Genomic DNA, 12,550 nt, shown 5'->3' on the forward strand with positions numbered 1-12,550 from the left:
TTACAACTAAGATTTATACATGGAGAATTACAAGGTATTTAGGTTGCTGAATTCTATTTAAGAACATAAAGTCCCACTCACTTCTACAGGAATCAGGCACCTCCACATCTCAGCCAGGTGGGGTTCAGGGACTGTTCCCACGGGGTCTGTGTCTCTCATGGTTCTGTCTCACTGGTCAGGCAGCCACAAGAACATTGTGAAGAAACTCTTGATGCACCAGTGACTCAGAACAAAACTCTCACTCTACCGTAAATACATTTCATGTCCCACATGTAGGACCATTTAATGACACTCAGTAAAAAGATTCAGTTGTCTGGGGGAAGGGAAGCTACAGGCAGTTGCTTATTCTGAACTTATGCACAGGTCCAGAAATTTCCTCTGTAAAGCTTCCAGCCTTTCTCCACACACAATTATCGTGTGCCATTTGTGTCACTGTAGAACCTGTAAGTCCAGGCTATGGATCAGTCCTACACAGATGAAAAGAAATAAAGGACATGCTTACACACCTGATGTGAGTCATGCAACCCAAACAGTATCCATAACATAATTTTTAAAAATTTTATTCCCTTAAAGTTAATTAATACATCCATAGTAGAATTATCATTAAAACATTCTTCATACTACATTTGAACAGGTTCAGAAAGGAAAAATATTAATTGAACCACAAGGAGAAATACAGATTATTACATAAACTCTGCGTAGACAGGAGAAACACCTTCTTTGAAAGCAATCGAGTTTTTTACACAGCTAGATAAAATGCATTCCATGAAAATGACTTACAAAAACTGAACACATGGGAACCACTTCAGTAACTACAGTCTTGGAGGGCTTTCTGTTACAAACACAAGAATATGTTTGGATATCATTTATAACACATACTCCCTGGCAATAAATTACCCTTCCACTCAAAAACCTTGTATAATGGTACTTCAGTGCTACCACACAAAAAATCAGAATAACTTCAGAGAGAGCAACAAAGGAAATTTGCATCTGACACTAATATCTTCATAGGATAAAGTATATTTTAATGAAGATATTGTCAGCAATACATGTGTTTATGCTTCTTTTTTCCCTTCACACTTGGATTTTATTTCATTTATGTCATAATCTACCTTGCAAGTTTAAGAAATGCATCATTTATTCATGACCTCTACTTTTTCAGAACCTCTCAGTTACACAGAAGACCAGGCTAAAGAAAAATCAAGTGGTTTGTCTGATAACAGTTAGTGTCAAAACAAACTGTGTATGTTGAATTTCTGTTAGCTGAAGTCATAATTTAAAAAAACCCAACTCAAAAACCAGTGCTTGCTTTACCTTTTTCCAGAATAAACTCTCATAATTAAGCTTTCTACTTTTCCAAGTAGCTGACTATGTATTCCTGCACAGCAGGAGGTTTTCTCCACAGACATATTGACTTGGACAATAAACAAAGCAAAAATCCCTGACTGGAATTTACAGCTAAATTTAACTATGCATATTGTTAATAAAATTTGCATATTGTCTTTCAACATTAAGAAAAAATAAAAGTGGAAATTCAATGAATTTGGGCACTGCACTGCTTTGCAAGGAAAAAAATGAGATTTAAGTTGTAATTTCCATATTTATTGAGGCTGTACGTCAAAAGAAATCTGTGTAAAAAAATCCTGGTGCTGCCTTGATGAGATTTGAAAGATGACAGCATATTAATAGCAAAGGAACTTCTCCTTAGCAAAGATGGCTTAAATAATACCTATAAAACACTGATGAAGGGCCACATAATTTTAGAAAACATTTTCAGCATCTCTTATTTCTCTGTCCTTCAACCACAAAATAAGTAAATGCAGTTACCACGTTTTGAAGAAACGTCACCCATCCCTTCCCCTCAGTGTCAACTTTCCCCATGAAACATTAACAGATCAGTCAGCACTGACTTCTTACAATTAAAGCTGTGAAAGGAAACTTTAACTGATACTTTTACATTGATTTTTTTTATCACAACACTGCACCACCACTGGCCCTCCAAAGCCATGAACTATCAGTAGCAAATATCCAGCTTCTATTTTTAATTATTTTGTATTTTTTCACAGCATCCTGGACATGTGGATGTGTTAGGAATTTAATTTAAAGGAATTAAGGTTTGTAGTTCCTTTAAAACTAAGTTACTTTACCTGGATCTGTCTAGCCACAAAAAGTAGACAATGAAATGCAGTTCTGCCAGCATAAAACCTTTTAGATAAGCAAAAAAACTTTCCCACTAAAGAGAGAAGATCATACTCCTTTGAGGTACTTTTCCAGTACAAAAGCTGGATGTATTCCAGGGATTATGCCGTTGGTTGGATGGTTTGGGTTTGTTTTGTCGGGTTTTTTTTTTTCTTTTTTTTTTATAACTGAAACTGTGAATTTTTAACAGTATAGCTCTCATTAAATTATGAAAAAACGTTCACATTGCCACAGCATGTACTTTATGGCTTTTAATACTTGCACTGGGCAGGATTTCAAGGACACCTTTAACCTTTGCTTAACCCTTCAGAGCTTGGCTGCTCCTCAGCTGGAGGAGGGAGAGGGCAAAAGCGAGGAACTCGGTCATCACTGAAGGCATTGCCCGCAGCTGACTGTGCAAATGAGCGGCCCAGTCGCTCCTTTCTCAGGTTCCAGGTGAAACAAACAACCATTAACACCCCGGGGAGATGCACACATCAGCTCTCACCTCTCAGAGCACCTCTAGCACACACTGCAGGCCTGGCAGGAGATCCCTGAATCGTCTCCTGAGTTCTTCCTTCGAGTACAGCCACAAGGCTTTTCTTTTCTAACCAACGAGCCGAGCTGGGGGAGAAGTGCACCCCAAGCACCTCTAGCACCCAGCCTGTGGCTATAAACAGCTTCACATCAGCACAGGGTCTCACCGAGGCTCTGTAAAACAGTGCGGCACCTTCCAGAGCATCCTCTTGTGAGATCCACGTGTTGCAACATCACTTAGGGTTTTTTTTGCAAAATGCTGCATTCGGATATGAGGAAGTGCAGGAGTAATTTTATTCTGCAAATATGCAATAAAAACTAGGTCAATAACCTCAGTGACACATAGGAAGTCTGTGCATTCTGCATTTCCAACCACAGGAAACCAAAAACCTACAGGAAGATATGACTTTCAGTGAGGTCACCCATGAAAAGCTGAGAGCTCATGGGACGTGTTCATGACATTGAGGTTGGCAGAAGTCAAGGATCACAATTCCCCAAATACAAATTGCTGAGCAGGAACCCAAGCCAGCAGTTAAACACTGCAGAAGCAGGCACTGAAATTAAGGAGTTAAAGATTAATTCACTCCCAGACTGTGAGTACATGGTCACCTCATGGGGCCATCACCAGGAAGACAAGAGATCTTCTTAGAAGAACTGGCTCTACCAGAGGCTAATTAACAGATATGCTGACTGTAAATAAAAGCAGGAGGTGGTAAACAGAAAAGAATAGAAAGTTTGATGGGGCTCCCAACAGATGCTGTGTGTCAATAAACGTCAGCTGAAACTTAGATGTTGCTTTGTGCTCTCTTAAGGAAATCATTATAATCACATTATTCTGTAACACAGTCTAGCCTAAGCTCCATGCCTCATCCTAGAGAGGATATTTTTGATCAACTAGACATTTGTTAATTACAAAACCAAGCACCTCGAAGCTATTTCGTTTTACATACAGAATGAAGCAGCTTATTCAAAATTGAAAATTATTACATTCACATTTACTACCCATAAAGTTAACAACACCCATAAAGCTAACAACTATTTCTTATATCCCAAACTAAATTAGTGGCTCTTGTAAAAATATTATTTGCTTCAAAAATGCTAGTTAAATAGCACAAACATGTCTACAAAACAGACAAGAGATTGATATATACAATTACAATTAGGCTTTCTAAGCATAGAAACATTTTTCAGTTTATCCTCACAATTTCCTAAGTCTGTAGATGTATGCCTTAACTCTGGGGTTTGATATTTGATTCTTTATATATATTTTCTACAACCTTCACTGTCTATTTGCTCTCACTATTTCACAAATTTTCTGCCAATGAAGTACTCTCCATAAGGAAAACAGTTTTAATAGTACTGAACACTTAAAAGATGGTGATATTCATTGTCCATTCTCTACCCCACACCTCCAAAAGTTAACTCCCATTAAAAAACAGTTTTGTTTTCCTGTCTCCCATTTAACCACCTGATTTGACAAACCTTTTCTCAAGCAAACAGACATTTTCAAGTAACCAGCATCACAGGAGGACAGATTATTTTTTATGAGAAAGTTTACAGGAGGTAATCTTCTCTTTTCCTTGAAGTTAAAGTAATTAGTACCTAGTACTGAAATGAAAGAAATTTAATAGTGTCAGTCCAATTACCTGTGAACACATGTTTATTTTGCACCCAATTACTCCCCTCAATTCTTTAATTTCAAGAGTGGACAGATTTTGCAACTCTATTTGCTTCGCAGTTCTTGACATTAACATAAAAATTCTGATTAAGCCATACAAATTATGTGAGAGAAGTTGCAATATTCTGCCATTCTTGACACACTATAGACAGGATTACAATATCTTCTTTCACTTCACAGAATTTCTAAATTAATTTTAATAGCATTTATATATTTTTACTGCTTTTTTGGAGGAAAGCATGAACATTTTTGTTTTCTTTTTCCAACTCATGAATTCTAATGCACTAAAATTTCTTCCTTTTGCAATGATTCTTTGGATTAATGCTAATTGACTGTGGAGCACTATGCTTCAGAAAGTGTTTAGATTCCACACATGACCAGCTGGCACCATATGAGCTCACTCTTATGCTTCAATATTGTGCTTTCCTTTCTCTGTTGTCCTTCCTGCCACACTTTGGGTTGATGAATCTATTTCTCAACAATACTCAAACTCTTTCTTCCTTCTAAATGTTGTCTGGTTATTGTATTTTCTTACAAATTTTTATTTTAAATAGTTCTAAAATAATAAAAGGGAACTTTGAGTACTGACAAGGTACTATAATAAATTTGTGCTGACAGAAATCTGAATAAAAAGTGTCTGCCATGTCAGGAAAAGAAATAAAAGAGGTCCCACCTATTTTGGCCAATATAACACCCAGGTAAATTTAAGCACACAGGAGTAAAACTAAATATATCTATTTTCAGGAAATCATAAAAATTCTGAAGAGTTTATTAAAAATATAGAAAAGAAACCCCTGCTGTTTTACCAAGAGTATTCTCCTTTACAGATTTTACCATTAATACCTGTGAAGACTTTAACAGCAAAGTATTACTTAGCAGTCATGAACTAAGTTAAACTACCATGGAAACAAAGTTAAGAATATCTGGAAAGATATTTCTGTGAAGCTGTTAGAATACAAAACAAGCAATAAAGAATAAAAATCAACTTTTGCTCAAGAAATGCCACATGTTGCCAGTTGATGGTAGCTTCTGGCTACAAACTGCATTCTGACACTGAGCTAATGACAGAATATAACTCATGCTGAAACTAATGCAGATCATAGTAACAATGTTCCTCCCTGATTTTTAATATCTGCTTTGTTTTCTCTTCTTGTCATAATACAATGTCCAATGGATTTTGCAGGATTCTTTCACTAATGTTACACCCACCAACTTTGGAAGAACACAAAAAAGGTTCACAGTTGTATTTGAGACATAGTTGTTGCATATTTTTACCTCTACAAAAAGCAACAAAGAAGAAATGAAGCTGCAAAACCTACTTAAAAAAATAAATCAACAGATTGCTTGACTCCAGAATCACAATCTATTCAGACAAAATTCTCTATTCCTATGCTCATATATTTAGTGATTTGCTTGTACTTTTCTTGGTGAAAAATAAAATAATCTTCGATAAATTTTGCTGAAATCCAGATGGCCAAAGCCCACACTTACTCATTTGTCAGTGTACTTCTCCTCATCCAAGGATAGCTATGACAATTCAGATCAAAGGTCCACTTAGGTCAGTATCCTGCTTCCAAAAGCAGACATAAGTCAGAGTGAAGAGAAGAGAGCATGAGCAAAGAAATCAAACACATTTTTCCCAGAATAACTCTCTAGCATTTCTACCATATTCCAGTCTCAAGAATTCCTGAGACTGATTAGTGATTTATCTATTTATTTTGCCCAATGGACCTTCTCTTTCACTTATCCAATTATCCCTTGAAATTATATAAACTTTTGTATCCACAACGTGCCAAAGCAAGGCTACCCTGGGCAAAGAACTAGGAGCTGCATTGTAGTGATAACTGTTTTGTGCACAGTCAGTACACAGCACTCACATTTTCTTAGTAAAACACAAAATTTAAAAAATAAATAAATAAATAAAAGGAGCAAGATTGACGCACCCCTTGAAAGAAACTGAGTTTGCACATACTCGAGTGAGTGGAGTCCAGTGGGAATTAGCATTCTGAACACAGTAAAATGCTGCAATAGCAAGAGTTATAACAAGGTTGAATACAGCTTGAAAAGCAGGCAGATGTCATGAGTGAAAAAACAGACACCCTAAGAAAAGCAGCCAAAAACCTCTGTAAGCCTCCCTCAGTCCAACAACCAAATTCTGATCCAAGGAGGTTAAATATAGGGCTGCTTGAAAATTTTCCACTGCATCTATTTTTGATGGGAAATGAGGCTTTCTGCTAAACACTTTCTGGTTGGATTGTTTGGGGGTTTTTGGCATGTCTAAATATGTGCTTCTGCAAGTATACTTTCCTTACCAAAAAGCCAAACTTATCAACAAAAATATTTTGATTGAAAACACAGTATGTTAGCAAGAAATGCTAGTGTAGCATTTCATTGTATCTCCAGCTTATCTGCTTTATGTGGCAGATCTCTATCAACCAGACTTACCATTTAAATGAGAATTCTGAGGACAGATCATTTTGAGGGATTCCCCATCCCTTCAGGGAGGAAGATCATGGCACAATGTCAAAGGTGGAAGGCAGCCTCAGCCTCGCAGAGCAGGGCCAGCAGGCATTCAGGCTGTAATGTCACAGGAGGACTACAGTAACACATTTCAAATGCACAAGTTTTTGTTTCCAGACAAAGTCTTCCAAAGTCCTCTGAGTTCTGTCAAAGCATGTTGTGTTTCCTGGAAAATTAAGACAAAAAAGAAACAGAAAAAGATTTTTATTTTTTTATCAAAAATTCATGCAGGAAATTTCATGGGTCAAGAAAGGTCTTTCTTTCTCATTAACCTGCAGATTCAAAGATATCACCTGGACCCACCCACCCACAAATCAGAAACAAATTAAACAGCAGTAAAATGGTTCTAGTTTTCCATCACAGTTCTGTGAGCAGGACTGTTCAAAAGCCAAGGAGCTAAACCCAAACAAAAACAGAGATGAATGGTGTGATAACTTCATGTATGAGCCCTAACGTATAAAAGACCAACCAGCCTACCTTACAAAAGCAAAGGATGAAGATAATATTCATACAATGGCTACACTTACTGAGTAAGAAATCTATAATACAAAAATATGTATAGCAAAATTAACAAAGTGGCAAGAAAATAAGACACTCCAGTTATTATTCCCTTCCAGGGTTCTCTTTTCAGTAAAGTAAACCAGAAGGAATAAATCCAATAAGACTAATACAATAAAAAGCATCAGCTATCCCTACACGGCTATTATCATCCCTTTTCTTGGAACCCCACAATCCCCTGGAAGAACTGAAAGCCTTTCATCCAAAACCAAGCCCTGACCAGACCAAGAAAGAGAAACACCCAACTAATACTACCAGGAAAAATGTTACAACTAAATTTCTAGTATTTCTCTCCCCTTGTGGCTGCTTCCTGACATACAATTGCATCCCCTCACCCCAACTGCAAAATAAATGTATAAAGAAAATAAATAAAAATCAAGAAATCAATCAAGACTGCACTTTCTGTAACACTGTTGTGAACCTACAAAAGACAACTGCAGAAAATCTCATGCCAGTGGGGTACTTCTTTCTTTCCCCTCACCATACACAGAGAGGATTATTCCTCTATGGACTATTCCTGCCATCATTATGCCAACTCAGAATCAAGAAAATTCAAAGGAACTGGCAAAGAAATATCCTTATTTTAGAACTCAGGGAGTAAAATGAAAGGAAGGACATTTTGCTATTACAGTGAAATTCCTTTCAACACCTTGCTTTTCAATCACACCGTTCTTTCACTAAAATAAAAATAGAGAAAGGTTTTTAGCAGTTTCTGCTGAGACCAGGCACCTGAAAGCTCCCTATAAGCACTTCCAAACACTGCCTAATGCTCATTCCCTACAAAGTGTTAACATCTCTGACTGTCTAATGTTATAAAGTGAAAAGTACTAACACAATTTGTCATTCTCAAGGCAAATTTATTCATCAAAATTAGTACAAGCCCAAGCTTGCTGTCCTTACTCATATTTGGAATAACCAGCCACTGTTGTCCCAGCAAAACTAATACAGTGAAAAATTAGTCAGGGTCTAACTATAGAAATAAAAAAAATGTTTAGGATAAATGAAATGCAAAGAATAAATATTCAAAAGTAGTGATGAAAGATATGTCTGTTATTTCAATTTTATCTCCTGGATAAAATGTGATTTTGTCATTCAGTATTTTAAAAATTACTACTGGGCATCCATCAAAAATTGGGATTGGAAACAGTGAAACTTAAAAAAATGTCTACTTCAAACATATGCAAAACATTATTCCCTTAACTTACAGTTTCACTGACCTCCAAGGTGCAAAATATAGTATCAGAATTGATGACCAACTTCACATTGTTCAAGGATTTAATGACATGTTTCTCTTCAAATCAATCATACAAAGTTTTGCTTTCTTATATCTGGGTTTTATTCTTTTGCATGCCTTTCAAAACAAAGCATCATTTTTCCATCAGTTCACTTCTTACCCATAAGCACACCACCTCTTTAGTTTCTCATGTAATTTACAGCATGTGAGAGGTATATGTGCAAGCTAATGTCTCCGTGCAGCTTATGCAGAAGTTCTTGGCTCAAGGAGGACTACACTGCTTGATCTTGTCCCTGCACCAACCTTCCCCCACCAGGCTGGGTGAGCTGGCCCAGAGCTGCACACAGGCTGGGCTGGGTTTCCTGCCAGGAGTGCCCCCACAGCTGCGTGAGTGTGGCAGCTGAGCCCCCCCAAACGTGACTAACCCCTCATGAGAGACACCCTGCACTCCCCATCCCCTCTGCTGGGGCTCTTCCTTTCACCCTGTCAGTACCAACACTCAGAGTTAAATGTGCTATTCACCCATCTCCTACCACCCAAGCATGGACTGAGTAACAAAGTCAAGGAGGTCAAGTTAATGATGGAGTCCCTTAATTCCCCCAAAGCTGTGACATCAAAGTCCAGGTACCTGCGGGCCATGCCATCTTAAGGCCAGGTGGGAGTTGGAATTTGGAAGCTGCCCACCCCAGAGGGCCACATCCCAGACAGGCAAGGCAGGGGGCAATGGAACAGCAGTGGGAATTTACCAGAAGATTTGCAGGGGTTTGTACACAAGTCATTAAAAGTGAGGTCTCCAAAACTGAAGACCAAATGGACTTCCCAGCCCATGCTGGGAGTAGTGATGGTGAATGTGCCATTCCAGCATGTATGAGCACTAATTACATTTTGGTGGAGCATGGAGACAGAACCACAAACATAACTGCAGGAGTCACTGGTGTGCCAGAGGCCTGGACATGCTTCCACTTTGAGAAGAGAATGGTGCATGTTTATTCTCAGAGTGGGGCAAGTTTATACTCTCATATTAACCCCCAGAAACCAGACTGGTGGTTAATACCTTACCAACCTGAATGCACATTACCATCCTGAGATTCAGGAGTGCATTTACATACTAATGTTCTAGCAGTAGCCCAAGAGTAAATTCATGGTTACCTGGGTGATCAGAGGAAGACAGCACAACTCACTCTGTCCTTATAACCTCACATACATTATGGTCAGCAATTCAACTGTATGGAGTTTGTGTTGCTCTCCAAATAGAGACAATGACAATGGAGCAGCAGACAGCTGACATCCAGTGACAGTGGATCAACAGACTGTTTAATTCAGTGCAATTTGTCTTCACAAGTCCCATGATTTATCATGTGTGAAACACCACACCATGAGGTATTACAATCGGCAGCACAGGTGGATTATAAATGCAGCTTGCTAACTAGTGGTGGGAAAAGAAAAATACAGCATTTTAGAAAAAAACCTCAAGAACACTGATTTTTCTTCACAATCTTTATAATCTGTATTTTTTTTGTATTCCTTCTTCCTGCATTGTTTCACTAATGAGAATGGAAGCAATATACAATTACACTGAGAGTGCCAATACTTTGCAGCCCAATCACCAACTGCACAGTGTGGGAGAGCAGGGCTAAAGCCCTTCAATAGGAGCTCATCTTATACTGTCCTCATGCTAAACTGTTCCCAAAGTCCTTACACTCATTCTGCAGCTCATACTCCTTCTCCAGTGCAGCCCATGCACTCAAAGCAGCCTCAGGAAGAAATTTAAACATGGTCAGCAGAAAATCCTCCAGCCACATTCAGGGCCACAACTCGCAGCTTCAGTGTCAGAGCAATACTCAGACCACAGCAGTGATCAAACCCTTTCTGATCATCCTTTATGACAAAGCAATAACAAAGTACTCTTCCAGAAGTTTCTCCTCCTCCTCCTCTGTCACCTGCTCACTGCACTCCAGGAGTAGCTGTGGCAGCACATTGTAGTCAGCCAATTTTCTGGTTTCCTGAAGTCTCTCTTGTATCTCACTGAACAACAGCAGCACCACCATGGTACTGTGCCCATCCCCAATCAGATCTGACACGCCTGAAGAAATGCAAGCAGAACATTGTTCTTGCCTACACAAAGTTCTCATGAATCACAATAAAGTACAGGCTGACTCAGAAGATGTATGAATGCCATTTATTTATTTATTTTTATAAATGGAAAAATATCGGACTGTAAGACAGATGCACACTGTATTCTTCTATCTCTATTTCTCTTCAGCTTTCACAGCACTGGATTTTTGCTCATAATTTGTGCTTTTCGGACTTGCAGAAGTACAAACCAGGCAATTCCTTGGTTGTGCCATCATGTTGCTCAGTTCTGGACCACATGTAGCATGTGAGAGAAAAGGATTGACTGGGGGGGGAAACAGTCTCTCTTAATTTTAATTGGAACTTTTTAAGGGGAATCTGAACATAGTTAGATGCAACAACTCTACCTCACTGTGTTTACTAAATGGCCTGTAAAAATACTCTTTCTTCCAGCTCCTATTTATCCTGTCCTCACAAAGTTCCAGTTTGCAGTTTCATGGTGTTGTTCAATGTATTGTCCATGCAAAATCCCCCATGTCTTGCAGCTAACCAGCATTTGCTTAGACAGTCTCTGCACAAAGCTCTGTGGCCTGTGATAGGAAGGAGATCAGCCCAGCCAGCCCTTCTGGGTTTAATCCATGAAATTACTGCCTTCAGTCAAGGCTTCATTCTAACAAGATTATTTGAACAATTTCCATGGACCAAGTTCTTCTTTTCAAACACTTTTATAAAAGCACCATTCAGTGACCTATCCAGTGCAGACAATGCCACACTAAAATTTACTGGAGAACATTCAGTGGGAATTAAAAAGCAATTTTTCTTCAATCTTATAAACTAAATGTCTCTATTTTTACATAAACAAAATAGCATGTTAAACCCAAGATTTCATGCGGCATTTTTACTTCCAGTTAAAAAAAAAAAAAAGGCAAATTTACTTATTTTGAACTAAAATGTCCTGTGGTTACCATTACCTGGGATCCATATAATCCCAAATGCAAAGCCTCAGATACACAGAAAAATGAAGCTTATGTTAGAGGGGCCAGTACCAAACCGAATTATTTGACTAAAAGAGGGTGAGTATCTGTGGCAGCAAAGATCTGTAGTGACAAAGACCAGTGGGAAAGTGACTAGATTTGACAAGAAGTCAAATCTGTAACTTTGTAAAAAGTTATAATATCTGTAACATTCTTGCCAGCTTCATATTTTTGCAGGATTTGATGACTGGACATCTGTTTTGAAATCCCAGGGGGAAAAAGTGCTCTAAAGTATTCTGCATTGCTATAGCAAAGTTCTGCTTTTCAGAAAAAGCAGCTGCTGAATTTTCTGGAATAAACACACAAACCATTTTAAAGACTTGACCCTTGATTCCTTCATCACAGAACTTCTAGGGACTTCAGGGAAGTCTCCAAGTATGAGGAACACACAATGGGCTCTGATTCCACAGTGTTGAGCTAACCAGGCTGCTTTTCAGTCACATAAAGCAAAGCAGCCTCCTCACAGCTGTGCTGTTTTATATACCTGAAAGACAATTTTGAAAATTATCATGGTCTTACTGGGGAATTTGGATATGCAGTCATTACTAAATTACCATAAAGTTCCATATTACCAATTCTGTCATTACTGAACAGCTTCAAGACACACAGTATCTTTGTGCTTCATCTCTTCTTCTCGCTGTAAGAAAACAAGAGCATATGAATGACAGCCAAAATGAAGCCAAATGTACTGTTGAGAAACTTAGTATTCTCTTATTTCTAGGAGAGTTACAGTGTAAT

This window comes from Melospiza georgiana, chromosome 1, assembly GCF_028018845.1.
Source record: "Melospiza georgiana isolate bMelGeo1 chromosome 1, bMelGeo1.pri, whole genome shotgun sequence".
Taxonomy (NCBI): Eukaryota; Metazoa; Chordata; class Aves; order Passeriformes; family Passerellidae; genus Melospiza; species Melospiza georgiana.